The sequence below is a fragment of the Hyperolius riggenbachi genome, chromosome 1 (assembly GCF_040937935.1).
Source record: "Hyperolius riggenbachi isolate aHypRig1 chromosome 1, aHypRig1.pri, whole genome shotgun sequence".
Taxonomy (NCBI): domain Eukaryota; kingdom Metazoa; phylum Chordata; class Amphibia; order Anura; family Hyperoliidae; genus Hyperolius; species Hyperolius riggenbachi.
The window spans coordinates 65,134,093-65,151,282 of record NC_090646.1 but is presented as its reverse complement, the minus strand read 5'-3'; the positions used below and the strand labels follow the sequence as shown (position 1 = coordinate 65,151,282).

The 17,190-nt window shown below is 47.0% G+C and overlaps 1 protein-coding gene across 1 annotated transcript in view; it reads right to left on the bottom strand.

Annotated features, from left to right (window-relative positions):
* SMOX (spermine oxidase) overlaps positions 1-16,716 on the bottom strand; it is a 48,335-nt gene extending 31,619 nt beyond the window's left edge. Inside the window, exon 1 of the mRNA XM_068266555.1 lies at positions 16,545-16,716. The gene's annotated coding sequence lies outside the window, so the exon portion shown is untranslated. The remainder of the gene's footprint in view (positions 1-16,544) is intronic.
* Between the last annotated feature and the right edge of the window lie 474 nt (positions 16,717-17,190).

Genomic DNA, 17,190 nt, shown 5'->3' with positions numbered 1-17,190 from the left:
TTTCAGGTCCCTCTGGGTCACCTCCATTGTGTCACTGCCCCCCTCAGAAAGATCTGCCGCTGGTGACCACACAGCATGTGTGGGCCTGTTCAAGCGCCTCTTCATTTGTACTCCTGCCACTCGGAGTGGTATGCGCTTGCACGTTTCTCTAAAGAATTATACTGCACATGCGCAAAACTCTCCCAACAACAGGAGCACAATTGAGGCGAAGTGCGGACAGAGCACGATCAGTAACCTGCAACTGGAGCTCTGAGGGGGCAGCAGCACAATGAAGGGAAAATGGAGGACACCAAGGGAGCTGAAAGACTACGGGGGAACTAGTAAAACCTCCATTGTAAGTAAAAATCTACTTTTCCTAATTCAGGTGTGCTTTACATAAAACACAGCTCAGTCATTCTAAAAAAAAATCTGTGAGGGCCGGTTCATACTGGCGTCCAGTCAAATTCTTCTCTGCAACCAACGGTACCGTTGCTGTCCATTCATTTGAATGGGCAGCACCTAAAACAACAAGCGCTGTGGCCGGCGGCAAACGCAAGTGTCCATGTGAAACAGCCCTTACTTGCCGAGTCACAAGAACTCCTTCTAGAGGACTCATTTGTGCATTAAACCAGGGCTGTGGAGTCGGAGCCATTTTGGGTACCTGGAGTAGGTGGTTTCATAAACTGAGGAGTCGGATGATTTTTGTACCAAATCTACAGCCCTTGTAAGTATTAGACTAAGGAGTCGGAGTCGAGGAGTCGGAGCCATTTTGGGTACCTGGAGTAGGTGGTTTCATAAACTGAGGAGTCGGATGATTTTTGTACCGACTCCACAGCCCTGCATTAACCTTCCTGGCGGTAAGCCCGAGCTGAGCTCGGGCTATCTTAGCTTCTGGTGGGGCGATTCGCCCCATTTAAAGTGCTGTGCGCGCAGCTAGCACTTTGCTAGCCGCGCGCACAGCTTGATCGCCGCCGCTCTGCGGCGATCATCCGCACGCAGCGGCGGAATAGGACCCCCCCCTCGCCAGAGCCCTGCGCTGCTTGGACCAATGAGTTCCAGGCAGCGCTATGGGCTGGATCGGAGGTGTCTGACGTCAGCTGAGGTCATTCCGATCGTCGCCATGGTGACAGGAGAAGCCAAACAGGGCGTTATATACGCATTCCCCTGTTTGCTATTGATGCCGGCGACGATTGCACTAGAGGGACACATGCGCCCTCTAGTGGTTTTTCATGTAGCTACCACTCTGGTAGCTTTACATGAAACAAAAAACAAAAAAACACAAAAAAACAAATATAAAACAGCCGCCAGGAGGGTTAAACAAACTGGAGTTCTGGAACACCACCAAATCCAGGGGGGTTTCAAGGTTTAGCAGCAAACTGGGCAAAACCTACTAATAGCTTTTGGTGGGCGACGGACACATGTCTAATAGTCTGGGATACACTCCACAACATGCATGACAATCCCAACCGTCAAACATGTACTCCGAGAGCATCGCTATCTGGGCTATTTATAGTAAACCTACACAGAACGGCAATTTTATTCAAGGCTTACAGTGACTGTCAAAGAGGTCCACCTTTGTGAGGCACTTCAAAGCCATTAGCACTGAACAAAAGCCGCCAGCGACAGATGTGAGGGATTGCGCTACAGGTGCGTAACGGCCAATTCCCCAGCAATCCCGCCCGCTAACAGCCAGAGGAGATAACATTATTACTGGGCTATATGAATGCACCCGCTAATACCCTCCTTAGGATAGTCTTCAGTTGACTATACAAGCATCCATTTTTTCTGACTGATACAATCATTCTGAAGTACACTATAATCCCTTTATCGTAAACGCCAAGGGACCAGGAAAAGTAGTTTACTAGATCAGAAATACTCAAGCACATAAAGTACAATATAGTACTGGATTTTAATTTAGCCAACAATTGGGAGTATTTTTTTTTTTAATATACTTTTAAATGCTTCAGTAAGCGAGCACAAGCGAGTGTCTAAGCTACACCAAAATGATCAGTATGCAAGGATTTGCATGCAATAATCCCACCACAGCATGCACAGGAAGCGTAGGTCTCACCAGTTAATGCAGGTTCATCAAAACAGGAAAAAGAAAAAATAAAGGGGCTAGGGGGCAGAGGATCCCATTATAAAATCCACGATTAGTGGCAATGAAGTAAAGTGTGATAAAGTCGCAAGTTATGAAGTTTTCCGGCTATGAAAATTGCAGCATTGTATTGTGCGTGCGAATCAAAATTCATAAATTTCCCTTCTCTGGTGCAAATCGTGGCTTTGGAGTTGTTAGGTCAAGGCACAACTGGGGGAGGGGGGGGGGGGGCTAGCAGGGTTGAAAGTTAGGCACCAAAAGCCATGACTTGAGACACTGAGAGTAAAAGTTGGGTGCAGGGAGTCTTCCCGCTATGCAAATTGTGGCTTTGCATTACGGCCACCTCCCTGTGCCTACTTCACACTCACTCTGGGTTAGGCATAGGTAAAGGGAGGGTTCTGGGTTACAGTAGGGTTAAGTTTCGTGATAGTAAAATATTGGTAATCCTTTACTATCTGAATTCAGAAGTAGACTATTGATAATTTTAACTAAAATTTTACTAGCAGAAATCCCCGTGTCCTTTTTTCCAGGCGCCCTTTTTTCATATATGCTGCTCCGTAGCCTCCCCTCTCCCCCGGTTTATATGAAAGCCATCATCACTCAGCATCACAGGTTGAAATTCCCCAGGCTCTCCCAGCCTATGCCCTCTCCCAGTAGCGGCAGCAGCCCCAGGCTTCCCATCCCCCCCCCCCCCCAGTAGCGCCAGTAGGAGGCCACTGCAATGATGTGGCAGCCCACCAACAGAGAAGTCACCTGGCCAGAAACCTCCAGAATATCACTAGAACTGGCCCAGCTGAGTATAACCGAGAGATGATGTGAATGGGGGTGTGGTACCCACTGCAGCACTAGAATACAGTGAGGGAGGGGGGGCCTTGAAAGTGTAGCGGGGGCTTGAACTGATAAAGGTCAGTTTGTTTCCACATCACTTTCCTTTTGTGAGAAGCAGTAAAAAGCAGAGTTGCCGGCGCTCCAGAAATAAACACGACTGCCTGGCCAAGAACGCCAAGTACAGCAGCGAGAGGAAGAAAGCCGTGCGCACAGCGTTTCAGGGAAAGAAAACAAATTAATTTTGTTGTGAAAGGAGCATCCAGGCGCTTGTTTTACACAGAAGAGAGGCGCAGGCACTCATTAACCCAGCCAGACAGCCTCCCGCAATCACAGCGCTCAGATACCACAGAGACTTGGCAGGCTGAGGAGGAAGCAGCCACTGAGGGCTTCTTGGAATCCTTGAGATAGCGAAACGCTGGGACTGGCACCGCAAGATCAGGCATAAAAGCAGGGAAAACAGAGGAAAAACACCATAATAAGGCTCAATTTGCTGAGAACAGCCTGTGCTTTTATATAACTAGAGCTGGCAGGGATACTGAAGGCTTTATACAAGAGACAACAAATACAGAGCCAAGCAGGAACACAATCAGTTATTCTGTCCTTGCAAACAAATCTAGGTACTAGCATGAAGGGTTCTGCCCAGAATTTTTTTCCAGCCGGGTGGCATGAAAAAGTAGTCGGGTGGGGCAATATAAGAGAATGCAGGGCTGGTGCTTCATTGCGCAACTCTGCTTACAGCAGAGGAGGAGGTGAGCCAATGACAGCCGGGTGCTCAACAAAACTAGCTGGGTGGAGCACCCGGCTAAAAGAGCCTGGGTAGAACACTGAGCATGGGATGATCGTCGCTCAATATGGCTGACAGTGGATGACTGGATTGCGCAATTATAGCCCGTACGTATTAGTACTCCACCGGTGAGCTGGGCGCAGGGACAGCCGAAAGAAGTCTCTCCCAGCCGCTGCTCAAATCGTCCAGCGGCGTTGGCCATTCAAGTGCCTGCATGCTAGAATCACCAGTATTCGGATATCATCAGAAGCATCAGGCAAAAGACCAATGGGAATCGTTCCTCCCCATAGAGGATTCTTATTGGTTCACAGAGGAGTGGACTAATGTGAATTCTTACTGGGGAAGGACAATTCCCACGCACAATCGCTGCAGTGGAAAACAAGATAAATATGACGGGATCGTATCACGACTGCGTTTCTCAGTGGAAAATAGCCATATACTCTTTACACAAGCACAAAAACAAAACAAAAAAATAAAAAAAAAAAATAATAATAAAAAAAAAAAAATGCGGGAACGACGTTTGAGATCGGGCCAAATCACATTGAAATCAGATTGCATTCATGTAAATATCTACCCAGGGCGGTGTAGTGGGTACAAAAATCATCCAACTTTTCAGTTTATGAAACCACCGACCTCAACTCCTCGACTCCGACTCCACAGCCCTCCCAGGATTTACATTACGGAGCAAGTGTCCTTGCTCTCTGTGGGTTGCAAACCGTGGAAACCAGCCAGTCCTTAAAAGCTCCGATTCTAGGATATAAAAACCTGCATACTGCAAAAGGTTAACATTCCAGGCAGCAGCTACCTCGGCCCAGGAATGGATGCCAGTCAGCAAACAGGAGGAAATGACACAGGAGAGATGAGGCTGCACTTCCAAGAACATTGCTTCACCGCGGTGACCGAGTACAGCGCTTATTGCCACACTGCCTTTCCTTCCCGCCTACTCTCCTGCTAACCTGAAACTAGCCCGGAATTGAAGAAAATCTGACATTTCTGGTCATTATTGCCAAGAATAGACTCCTTTTCCCACTTTAGATGTTCATGCTAAAGAATAAGTGTACTTTAAACAAAAAGTACCAAATCAATTGTAAACTGAAGAAGATAAAGAACACCTCAGGATTGAGGGCTGGTGCGCAACAGAAGAGCTTTTTTCGGGGTTTTAAAGGCTCCTGCTAATGTTTTATCCTATGTGTGTGTTCACATGGGAGCCATGTGATTTTGTAAAAATCCCCCATAACATTGCATTGGCTAGAGCTTTTAAAATCTCTAGCGTTTAAATTACTCTTGTGCTGTGCACCAGCTCTTACATTTACCTGAAGCTTCCTCCAGCTTCTTGTAGTCTGTCTATTCCCCTTTGTTCTCTTACAGTCTGGCATGACAGACTCCCTGACTGGCCCAGTCGTAAGCTACTACTGCCCATACGAGGCCACGGCGCACACACTCACCTGCTCACGTGGCTGGGAGCATCTGCGCAGTTCACAAAGACTGTAACTGTGCTTGTGCAGAATGCTCCTGGCCATCAGAACATGACTGGATGGTGCATGCGGACAGGATCATGCATGGCCCCACAGCAGCGCAACAGAGAGAACCAGATGAACTATAGGAAGCTGGAGAGGAAGCCCCAGGCAAGTATAAGAGCCCGTTCAGACTGCATGCGTTTCCAGCCGCGTTTTGGAAACACGTGCGGGTGGCCCGACATCAGACAGTGCATAGAGTGCACTGTCTGATGTTCACAATGCATGCGTTCCGGACCTGTGAGGTCCGGGAACGCATGCTACACGCAGATTTTGCAAAAACGCACGGCTGTCCCATTCACTTTTCAGTGATGGGATCAGCCACGCAACGCATACAAACGTTGGATGGCGTGCGTTCGCACACGTTGCGTTCCGCGTGTGTGCCCGTCCGCGTTTGTAATGTGAACCGGCCCTAAATCCTGAGGTGTTTTTTCAGCTTCGGTTCCTTTTAATGCCATGAATCAAAGGAGAATTGATACATAGTAAGGGCCGGTTCACATTACAAAACGCGGACGGCCACGCATGCGGAACACAATGCGTGCAAACGCACGCCATCCGCATTTGTATGCGTTGCGTGGCTGATCCCATCACTGAAAAGTGAATGGGACAGCCGCGCGTTTTTGCAAACTCTGCGTGCTGCATGCTTACCCGGACCGCACTGGTCCAGAACGCATGCAGTGTGAACATCAGACAGTGCACTCTATGCACTGTCTGATGTCGTGCGTGTCGGCCTCCTGCACGCGTTTCCAAATGCGGCTGGAAATGCGTGCAGTCTGAACGGGCTCTAAGTGGAGGAACTGAAAGAATCCCAAATGGCAAAAGAACACAAAGTACAGCAAACAAAGACAGAACATTTATAGCGCGCTTTTCTCCTGGCAGACTCATAGCGCCAGAGCTGCAGCCACTAGGGCGCGCTCTATAGACAGTAGCAGTGTTAGGGAGACTTGCCTAAGGTCTCTTACTGAAATAGGTGCTGGCTTACTGAACGGGCAGAGCCAAGATTCAAACCCTGGTCTCCTGTGTCAGAGGCAGAGCACTTAACCATTACACTATCCAGCCACTGCTTATGGGCGGGTTCACCCTGAATAGGTTAAAAAAAAAAAATTTAAACGTAGGATTGGATTTCGAACTACTTTTACATAGTGCCAAGTCCAACTTGTAAATAGTAAGGACAGACACTGTGACTTTTCCTTCTTATGGTTTCAGCCATCCTAGACAAATAGTGCGGTCACCTGATATCATGAGGCTCTTGGGTGTGGGGGTAAAGAGAAAAAAAAAAAAAAAAAAAAAAAAACACTTTACGATAATTGCACTTGTATGCATGTGTGTCCCAACCGTAGTTTGTTGCCAGCAGAAAGTCTTGCTAACATTCTTCATGAATAACCCTCCACTCCCCAGAAGGATGCTTCAGTGACAGCGCAGCACATTCTCTTCTCACTTTGTGTCTGGAGGCTGAGGAATACCATGTGTCAGCAGCTCAGGAATCCCAAGCATTCAGTGAGAAGGGAGAGCATATCGGGTGACTGCACTATCCTGGATGGGGTGGCTAGGTGGCCACTCCCCACTGAGGTGAGGACTTTATCTCCTTTGGTGCCTTATGGCAATTGAGTGAAAGTTTAGCCCCCCAAAGATCTACCATATTTATAAAAAGTAGCGATCAGGCTGAGCGATAGAAAAGGGCCCCACAAATTTCACCCAAATAAGAACACTTTTCTAGAAATAGCTTTCAGATGAAAAGATTCCCACTTTCATAAAATTACCACAGGCAAGGGGGAAACCACTGCAGCTGCAGGGGGAACCAGAGCCTCAAACTCTTACCCTCCATTCAATACAGGGACCCTTCCAGGGCAGGTGTTCCGACCCTTATTATAGATAGGAGAAGTCATGTGGTTGCACTGTAATGAGGGGAGGGGGGGGGATGGAGAGGTTATGGGCGCCATACTTGTATGACCCCTGACAGATGCGCCGTTAGGCTATGGGGGTCTCAACAGGGAAGGGCGTAAAGGAGTGTTAAACATGGGGGGGGCTGTTAAAAGTTTTACTGGGGGCCCTATGATTATCATTACTCCCTGCCTAGATGTGGTAAGGTAGGATAAAAAAGGCCAATGGCTATACAATTTGCTAAACGATTGTTTAGACGTTTCTTCGGATGAACGATCGGAAATGATCCTTTGTGACCACTAATGGATAAAAACCTCCTATTCAATCGGATCAGGTTGACGGGATCGATCTGAAAATCGGATCTATTTTTTTAATCTGATCGTATTAGTTGGTGGATTTTTTTCCCATTAGTGATCAAATGATCATTTCCGATCGTTCATACAAAGAATTGTTTGTAAACAGTTGTCCAGCAAATTGTATCGTTAGTGGCCCCCTTATGACTGTACAATCAGGATTAGATTGTGTGTGTGGCCAGCTTGAGGTACTAACAGACCAACAATGGTTATCACCTGAAAGGATCAGCACCCGATCCCATGGACAACAGTTTGGAATCCTCGCTCGGCTTTGGCAGTTTCTACAGAGATGGGAGAAAGGGGCACAGGCGCACAACAGAGCAGCTTCAGGTGGGAGGGGTGAGGAGAAGAACAAAAAACACAGCTTGTTTAAGCCATTAGCAGCTTCAGTAGAGTCATCTCATTTGAGATCGTACACTTCTTTTGACCTCAGCCGGCAGAACTTGTGCTGTAAATTCTTGAAATGATTTGATCTCTACTAGCAGAAAACATAGAAACTGATAGCAGAAGTCCACTGTTATTGTCCAACACTGCCCCCTAGTGACAAGTGGCCATAAATACACATTACAGCAGTACGAATTAGAAGGAAGGAAATGTAAAAATAAAATAAAAATAAATAAATAAAAAAAAAAATTGGTAAGATAAATTGGACTGGAGCACGTGCAAGCCTCTAAATAAATTGGCTGCTAAAGGGTTAAAGATCTGCTGTTCTGAATCTGTTAACAAGCACACCTGTACACTTGGGAGAGGCAGCCGAGCGGGTTTAATTTAGCATAGCGTGCAAACGCACATGTAGTTTGTATTGCCGCTTTATGAGCATCAGTGTAGGCCCGTTCAGACTGCAAAATGCGGACGGCCACGCATGCGGACCGCAACGCGTACGAACGCACGCCATCCGCGTTCATATGCGTTGCGTGGCTGATTCCATCACTGAAAAGTGAATGGGACAGCCGCGCGTTTTTGTAAAATCTGCGTGCAGCATGCGTTCCCGGACCGCACAGGTCCGGAACGCATGCAGTGTGAACATCAGACATTGCACTCTATGCAATGTCTGATGTCCTGCGTGTCGGCCACCTGCACGCGTTTCCAAAACGCGGCTGGAAACGCATGCAGTGTGAACGGGCCCTTACTTAGCGTCCGTCTCGTCCCTTTCTAAGCAACCTGCGCTTTTATAATGAACAGTATTAGCTGCATGTATAGAAGCACTCTTGTTCTGGGAATAGGATCTTTTTATACACCTCAACAATGAACACAAGAGCACATTCTCATCACATACACAATGATTCACAGAGCGGGATAGGACAGGAAGCGCTGAATTGTGACTTACACCACCCCTCCCAGGATCTGCACACTCTGTGAATGAAATTATGTAATGTTTCTTGTGAAACAAGACAAACAGCTAGTGAACACGGCACCGACAGGAACTTCCACTCAGCACTTGCGTCACAGGGGCGGGTCTGTGTACACACCACACACAGTGAATCTCAGGGCAGATCGTATGGATAAGCCCATTTATGACACGCTGGCTTCCAGGTCACCTGGGACGTCAGTAATGTGGCACAAATCGCTGTCTCTAAAGGCTCACACACACACGTGCAACTTTTCCGCACGACTTTTTCGTGCACAACCCAACTGGACGATGAACTCATTTGCATACTGCGCACGCAAGCAGAGCGACGGTCTGCACGATATGGCCGCATTCAAAACAAGTACGAGTCATTCACACAACTTGTACACACGGCCAATTGCCCGATATCAGCCCAACAGTCATGCGAGTCGATCTGCCAGATCAATCGGGCAATCCACCTGTTATCAGTTATCGTCCAGTTCCGTGATCGGCAAACTTGGCCCTCCAGCTGTTAAGGAACTACAAGTCCCACAATGCATTGCAGGAGTGTGCCAGCCATAGTCATGATTCATAAAAGCAAACACATTGTGGGACTTTTAGTTCCTTAACAGCTGGAGAGCCAAGTTTGCAGATTACTGGTGTAGTTTGAACGACAGTTGGTGCTCATCAACAGTACAATATTTTCCTCAGATGGGATTGTTCAATTATATTTTTACAAACGAATTGATAAAAAAAAAAACAGTACGTGGAGGAAATGGATATAAAATGAATAGTAATATGGGGAGGGGAGCGTAAAGGAGTGTAATGTTGGATTTTTTGAGAGAGAGGAGAGGGGGAGGGAGAGGGAGAAAGAGAATTTAACAAGTGGAAACAGGCCCATTGTAACATCCGCAGAAGTGGCGGCTGCGGGCACGCAGGGTGTCTCCGCAGCTGCCTTGCCTTTCTGCTCAGGGACTCACTTCGCCTGTGCCTCTGGTGTCTTGTAGCATGCGGAGCCAGGACCTTTATGCGGGGAGGCGCGTCAGCTGACCGGCCGGTCGGCTGACGTCAGAGGAGACTCACGGCGCTCCGGATTGGCTGATTGTTGTCGGCGCGGCTGTGGGGTCTCCTCTGCTTCAAAAGCCTTCAGGGTTCACTCGCAACCTGTCTGCTGTTGCGAATACTCACGTGTTAGCGCTCAGACCTTAGATAGTATCCGGTGTGCTTTGATCTGGGAGGAAACCAGGGATTTCACACAAGACTAGGATTATTGTATTACTGTATATTGATATTCTGTGTATGACTCTGGCTACCCTCTGACTCTGCTCTTGCTTATCGTTTCTGTACTTCTGCCCATCTGACTCCGTTGCTGAACCCTGCCTGATATCTTACTACTTTCTTGCCTGCTGATTCTGTACTGTACCTGCCCGCCTGTTACTGATCCTAGCCTGTCTGACCTCTCTACTCACCAGTGTGTCCTTGTCACTGGTGAGGTGTTCTAATAGTACCCACCAGCTCCTCTGGTGAGGTTTTGTCAAACTATTCAGTTACTGTGTACCAATAGTGCTCACCAGCTCCTCTGGTGAGGTCTAGCTAAACTATTCTGTTACTGTTGCACAAAGCACTACATACTTTGTATTCTGCCAGCTATACTTGTATTATTGGAGATACTGCAGATCACCACATAATCAGATGTCTGTGTTGCTACACCAATCGTTACACCCATTGATTTTTATTGGTTATGCGAATCTGCAGGAGAGTCAGGCAACTGGTATTATTTTAAAAAGGAAAAATCCATATCCCTCTCAGGGCTGGTGCACAACAAGAGCGGTTCTGAGTGTTTTTTTTTTTTTTGTAACCGCTTTCAGGGGGAAACCTCTTGGCTAATGTTAGTCAAAGGGCTGGTGCACACCAAAGCAGCTTGTTTTTCCCCCAAATGCAAACTCGGGTCCTGCAGCATTTTTTGATATTTCTGAGGCGTTTCTGCCTCAATGTAAAATATAGCAAACTGGAAAACTGCTTCTGTAACAAAATATACAATCTGCTACACAAAAACACTCCAAAACGATACGCATGTTTAGAAAAATCTTTCTAAACATGCCTAGAATAGCTCTGAAAAACCTCTTCAAAACCGCTAGAGTTTGCGGATCCGCTACCGGTTTTGGGTGTGCACTGTCCCTCAGTTAAGGTTCCCTTTAAGTGTATGGCCACTTCTGTATTTACACTTAATCAGCATAATTGCTTTCAGAACTTGCTTTGTTTAATTGTGGGGTTAGTTGGGATAAAATAAGGTGTGGTGGGGTGTTGAAGTTGAGAAGAAGATGGAAAAAATATCTACCAACCTACTTATTCATGATAAATGTTTCTTTACGTCATACCTCTAACGACTAACTACAAACAAGCTTTCAGATCTCAGAATATTATATGACAAGGCAGTGTACAGTGAGGATCAGTTCTGGCCCATGTCTAAAGAAGTTTAGGTTTTGAGAGCTTATGCGAAAACCAACTGCAGTAAAAATGTAAAGGCATGACCTGAAGCAACTTGTGTCAAAGGCCTAGTGCACACCAGAGCAGTTCTGCTGCGGTTTGCAATCCGCTTGCGGGTGCGGATCAGCTAGGGTAATGTATTTCAATGGGCTGGTGCACACCAGAGCGGGAGGAGTTTTGCAGAAACGCATACTCCCGGGCTGCTGCAGGTTTTGGATTGCGGATGCGTTTCTGCCTCAATGTTAAGTATAGGAAAAACGCAAACCGCTCTGAAAAACTGCACTTCAGTGCGGTTTGCCAGGCGTTTTTTGTTACAGTAGCTGTTCAGTAACAGCTTTACTGTAACAATACATGAAATCTACTACACCAAAAACGCTTCACAAAACCGCAAAATGCTAGCTGAAACGCTACAGAAAAAGAAAAAAAAGCGTTTCAAAATCTGCTAGCATTTTGCGGATCTGCTAGCGGTTTTTGGTGTGCACCAGGCCATAATGTATATTTTTGCAGGTCAAGGAAAAACCTCCTATATCAGGTAGCGGCATAGCTAAGCAGCTGTGGGCCTGGTGCAAGTTTTACAATACAATATTCACTTCTATAGAGGCTTTGAATAGCAGTGATCATTATCAGCACAGGTCCAATAAAGAGCGATTTCTGTGCTTGAGGGAGGGCCCCTCAGGCCCTGATGCCGTTGCAACCTCTGCACCCCCTAGTGCTACGCCACTGCAATCAGGCATGTTCAAAGTTAATCCCAGGGGAGAAATGCGGCCCACTGAGCTTCTTCTCAATTCCATGTGACCTGCAGGTCGTAGCTGTGGGTGCTGCATGCAGGGCCACCTTGTGTCACCGCTCTGCCTCCGACTTTGCTTACCTGAAGGTTATCAGCCACCACTGTAGAAGTAGCAGCCACTGATTAGCAGCTGCCACTATGCCAGCAGCAGTAACAGCCACTGATTAGCAGCTGCCACTGTGCTAACTGCACACGGTATTAGTTTTTTTTCCTGTGGAAATCTTTTACTTGACAAAATGTCACAGGCTTAGCATACCTAACAACTCAGAAGAGATTGTGGCTCATTTCACCGATTTGGCCCCCTAACACTCTGAAGAATGGAGATTTGGCCCTTGTCCTAAAAAGTTTGGACTCCCCTGTCCTAAGTGCTGTAAACGTTCAGATTTTATGTGGCTACAGCTTTACTCCACCTCCTATAAAAAAGTCTACCCGATACCAGAAAGGGTTAGACGGGGACAGGGGGCCATGTCGTCCCTTCTACTATATTTTATCATAGATTAGTAGGAAAAAGAAGGAGGGGGGGGTGACAGTTGCCGTCCCAGGTCGTCAGACAGACAAATGGCATTTAACCAGGACAACCTTTGAAACGGCTTTGAAGTAAGATCACTATAACAATTACAGCTTGCTCATTCTTCCAAGTAAAGAAAGAAAGTCCCCGGTCGTAATAAGATCTGGTTGGGGGGGGGCTTTCAAGGTTTCTACAGGATGCAAAGGATTTTTTTAATAGATTTTTCGGTTTCTAGTTACCATGGGAACCAAAAGGGATTAGAAACAACTTTTCATCAGAAAAAAAAAAAAAGATTGATGGAATGGCACAATGTCACCGATTTGTGACAGAGCCTGCCAAGAAAGAACTGGAGTGGGAGCAACAGATAGTTAGGACTTATGTTAGCACCACCAATGTTTTGCATTTAAAAGAAAAAAAAGTTGCACCGTAATAATAAGTCTCCTTATAGACAAGAGCAATTTTCACATTTCAGTGCTCATCCCATTCAATTTGCCATTAATGTTATCACTACCTATCACACCTAAATGATCTTGGGGGGGGGGGGGGGGGGGGGGGGGGTTGTTATTTCATTCTCTATGCATTTTAGTGTACAAAAGGGCTTTATTGAAAGTACAAACACATTAGCAAGGTAGTATTAACAGAGGACAGTTTGTAGAAAACCAGTCCTAAAAGACCCATTAACAAATGAGCAAAAATACAACCATCTTCAAGAGCCAAAAAAGGGAGAAGATAAAGCACAATCAGGAGTTTAAACGTTACCCCTTAGTATACAGACATTCTCTATGCATTTTAAAAGAAAGAGAAATTAAAAAAAAAAAAAAAAAAAGTTTTAGTAAACAATGCTACTGTAGATAAAACCCACATGTCCTGGTTATCACAACATTTCTAGTATGTCCCTAATGCAATGTATAGGGATAATATTTTAGAAATAAAGGGTTTTTTTTTATTCTACATGGTGTTTGTTTTCTCATCGTACTCTCAATTACTGCAAGCCCTTATTTTCAAAAATAACAGAAATATACCCTATTGGCATACATATTTAAAAAACAGAGTCCCTAAATCTGGCCATGCACTTAGATTAGCCCAACAATCAATTCATTTCTGAAAAAGAATTGATTCATAAGAAATGTATTCCTACCGTACACTACACATCAATTTCCAATAGATTCCAGCAGGGAATCTAAGATTGTTTTATACATTTCCCATCCTATCTGATCTATACTTTTGATCAATATTTAGGCAAAATAAATCAAAAAGGTAATGCACACAAATTTGCCATAGTGGAAGCGGGCCCTAATACTTTTAGCCGTAGACCCTGAACAAGCATGCAGCAGATCAGGGGTTTCTGGCATTATTGTCAGATCTGACAAGATTAGCTGCATGCTTGTTTCTGGTGTTATTTAGACACTTCTACATCCAAACAGATCAGCGGGGATGCCAGGCAACTGGTACTATTTAAAAGGAAATAAATATGACAGCCTCTGTATTCTTCACACTACAGTTGTCCTTTAATTACATATCAGTGCGTCTTCCTTCTAGGGTTGAAAGAGGGCACTTATCGGAAAGCAGGCTTACTAGCGGGGCCTAAAGGGATAACAAACCACACATTTGTAGTACACGCTGAACGATCGCCAACACACACCTAATATACGATCACAGTTTACATGCACAAGCTGGCTTGGCAGATGCTACAGCATCACAGCAGCATCCAATACCTCACTACTCGCGCACGCTGATATTACAGCTGTATGATAAACACAGAACACTGTCATACATAGCTCCGGGTTTCAAGAAAAACACATTGTTTGCAGAGTGCAAGTTTCACGGCTCGTGCAATGCTACTAAGGCAAGAAATATGAATGCAATAAAATGTACAGATAAGAAAAAAAATAAAATTAAAAAAAAAAAAAAAAAAAAGTGAATGCAGTCTTTGTGCACATGGTTGACAAAGGACAGACAGAGGACTGCTTATACGTTGTACACAGCTGAATGTACAGAAAAGGAGGTCACAAGAAGATGGAGGAGTGACAGATGAAGACACAGCAAAAAGAGGGCCATGTTCAAGGTTTAGCTTTGCCTTAGGAACAATCAGACCTTGGAGAGGTCAGTTTTCGCGTAACGTGCAACCAATGAACAGTATTACCCCACAGGCTCGGTGCAAGGCACTGGCCAATCACTGAAGGTTACCAGAGGAGCAAATGAAGAAGAATGTTCTCATAGACCTGATCAAGGTCTATGAGAACATCAAGATCCCAACATGCAATGTGGATCTTGGAGCAATAATGCACAAACGGTCACACGATGAGCGAATGACTGGCTATGTATTAGACAGGAGGGCTGGATGGTAACTTGGCTAGAAAAAGAGTATGGTACTTTGGCAAAGGTAGGATGGTAATTGGGCAAGATGGACATGATGCTTCCCAAGACGGTCCCTGAACAAAAGGATAGGTTGGTACCTGGCTAAGAGTGTACCTGGTTTTAAGGAAAGGGTGGTACTGGGGGAAGGAGAAGATGGTACTGTGCAAAAGGACAACATAGTAGATGGACAGGACAGTCCATAGGTAAGCAGACAAACTCGTACTTGGACATAAGGATGAGATGGCAATTAAGCAGATGCATAGGGCAATACCTGGACAGGAGACTGGCATTATACTGGGACTAAAAACAACATTACACCTGGGCAGGAGGAAAGAATGGTACCTAGGCAAGCAGGCATCTGAACATATAAAGACAGGATGGTATCTGCATATGTGGGTAAAATGGTACCTGGTCAGAAGATTATAATGGTAGCTGTGCAGAAGGACAGCATGGTGCATGTGCAGGAGGATAGGATGCTATATGGACAGGATGGCACCTGGGCCAGATAGTATCTGAACATAAGCATACAATGGCTGGTTAGGCGGCTAGGATGGGACCTGGTGAGGAGGACTGAAGCGTACCTAGTCAGGATACATTGGACCTGGTCAGTAGGACAGCATGGTACATGGTCAGAAGGATAGGATGGTACATGGTCAGAAGGATAGGATGGTACATGGTCAGAAGGATAGGATGGTACATGGAGGAGAGGATAAGGTGGTACATGGAGGAGAGGATAAGGTGGTACATGGAGGAGAGGATAAGGTGGTACATGGAGGAGAGGATGTACATGGAGCAAAGGATAAGGTGGTACATGGAGGAGAGGATGTACATGGAGCAAAGGATAAAGGTGGTACATGGAGGAGAGGATGTACATGGAGCAAAGGATAAGGTGGTACATGGAGGAGAGGATGTACATGGAGCAAAGGATAAGGTGGTACATGGAGGAGAGGATGTACATGGAGCAAAGGATAAGGTGGTATATGGAGGAGAGGATGTACATGGAGCAAAGGATAAGGTGGTACATGGAGGAGAGGATGTACATGGAGCAAAGGATAAGGTGGTACATGGAGGAGAGGATGTGGTGGTACATGGAGGAGAGGATGTGGTGGTACATGGAGCAAAGGATAAGGTGGTACATGGAGGAGAGGATAAGGTGGTACATGGAGGAGAGGATAAGGTGGTACATGGAGGAGAGGATAAGGTGGTACATGGAGGAGAGGATAAGGTGGTACATGGAGGAGAGGATAAGGTGGTACATGGAGGAGAGGATAAGGTGGTACATGGAGGAGAGGATAAGGTGGTACATGGCCAGAAGGACCTCCAGGCTCCTTGCATACTGAGAATAGGACAGACCTGCCCCCCTTCCCCCACCTGCCAGGCTCCTGTTTACAAACAGCAGCCCAGCACCTCCTCTCTGCTGCCACTCAGACCCCCGAGCTCCGCAGGACCCCCCTATGACGTCTTCCCCCCGACACACACTGCAGATACCAAGCGCACCTGTCTGCTGCAGCAACACAGCGCACACTCCGCCTGCCAGCAGCTCGCTGCCCCCTCCTTCCCGGCATGTACCGCCGCAATCCGGAGCAGCCTCCCGGCCCAGCGCAGAGCCGACCTCATCCGGGCGTTACTGCGGGCCCTACCTTCCTCCGTGCAGCCGGGGTGATCTGAGCTCCGCTCCTGGGATGTAGCGCTGACTCCCCGCTGTCCTCTCCGCCGCTCCGCGCTACAGATTCGCCGTCCAGCCACTGACACTGGCTGCAGCCGCGCTGTGTGTATTATCACTGTGCTCACAGCACCGCCTCCTGTCTGTGTGTACCGCCCACAGACACTACGGACCCGCCCCCTGACACTGGCTGCAGCCGCGCTGTGTGTATTATCACTGTGCGCACAGCACCGCCCCCTGACTATATGCACCCGCCCCCCTTCACTACAGACACGCCCCCTGACACTGGCTGCAGCCGCGCTGTGTGTATTATCACTGTGCGCACAGCACCGCCTCCTGACTGTGTGTACCCGCCCCGACACTACGGACCCGCCCCCTTACACTGGCTGCAGCCGCGCTGTATGTATTATCACTGTGCGCACAGCACCGCCCCCTGACTATATGCACCCGCCCCCCTTCACTACAGATACGCCCTCTGACACTAGCTGCAGCCGCGCTGTGTGTTTATCACTGTGTCCGCAGCGCCGCCCCCTGACTGTGTATATCCGCCCCCTCTAGTATGTGCACCGCCCCCTGTCACTATAGACCCGCTCCCTGACACCACGGACCCGCCCCCTGACACT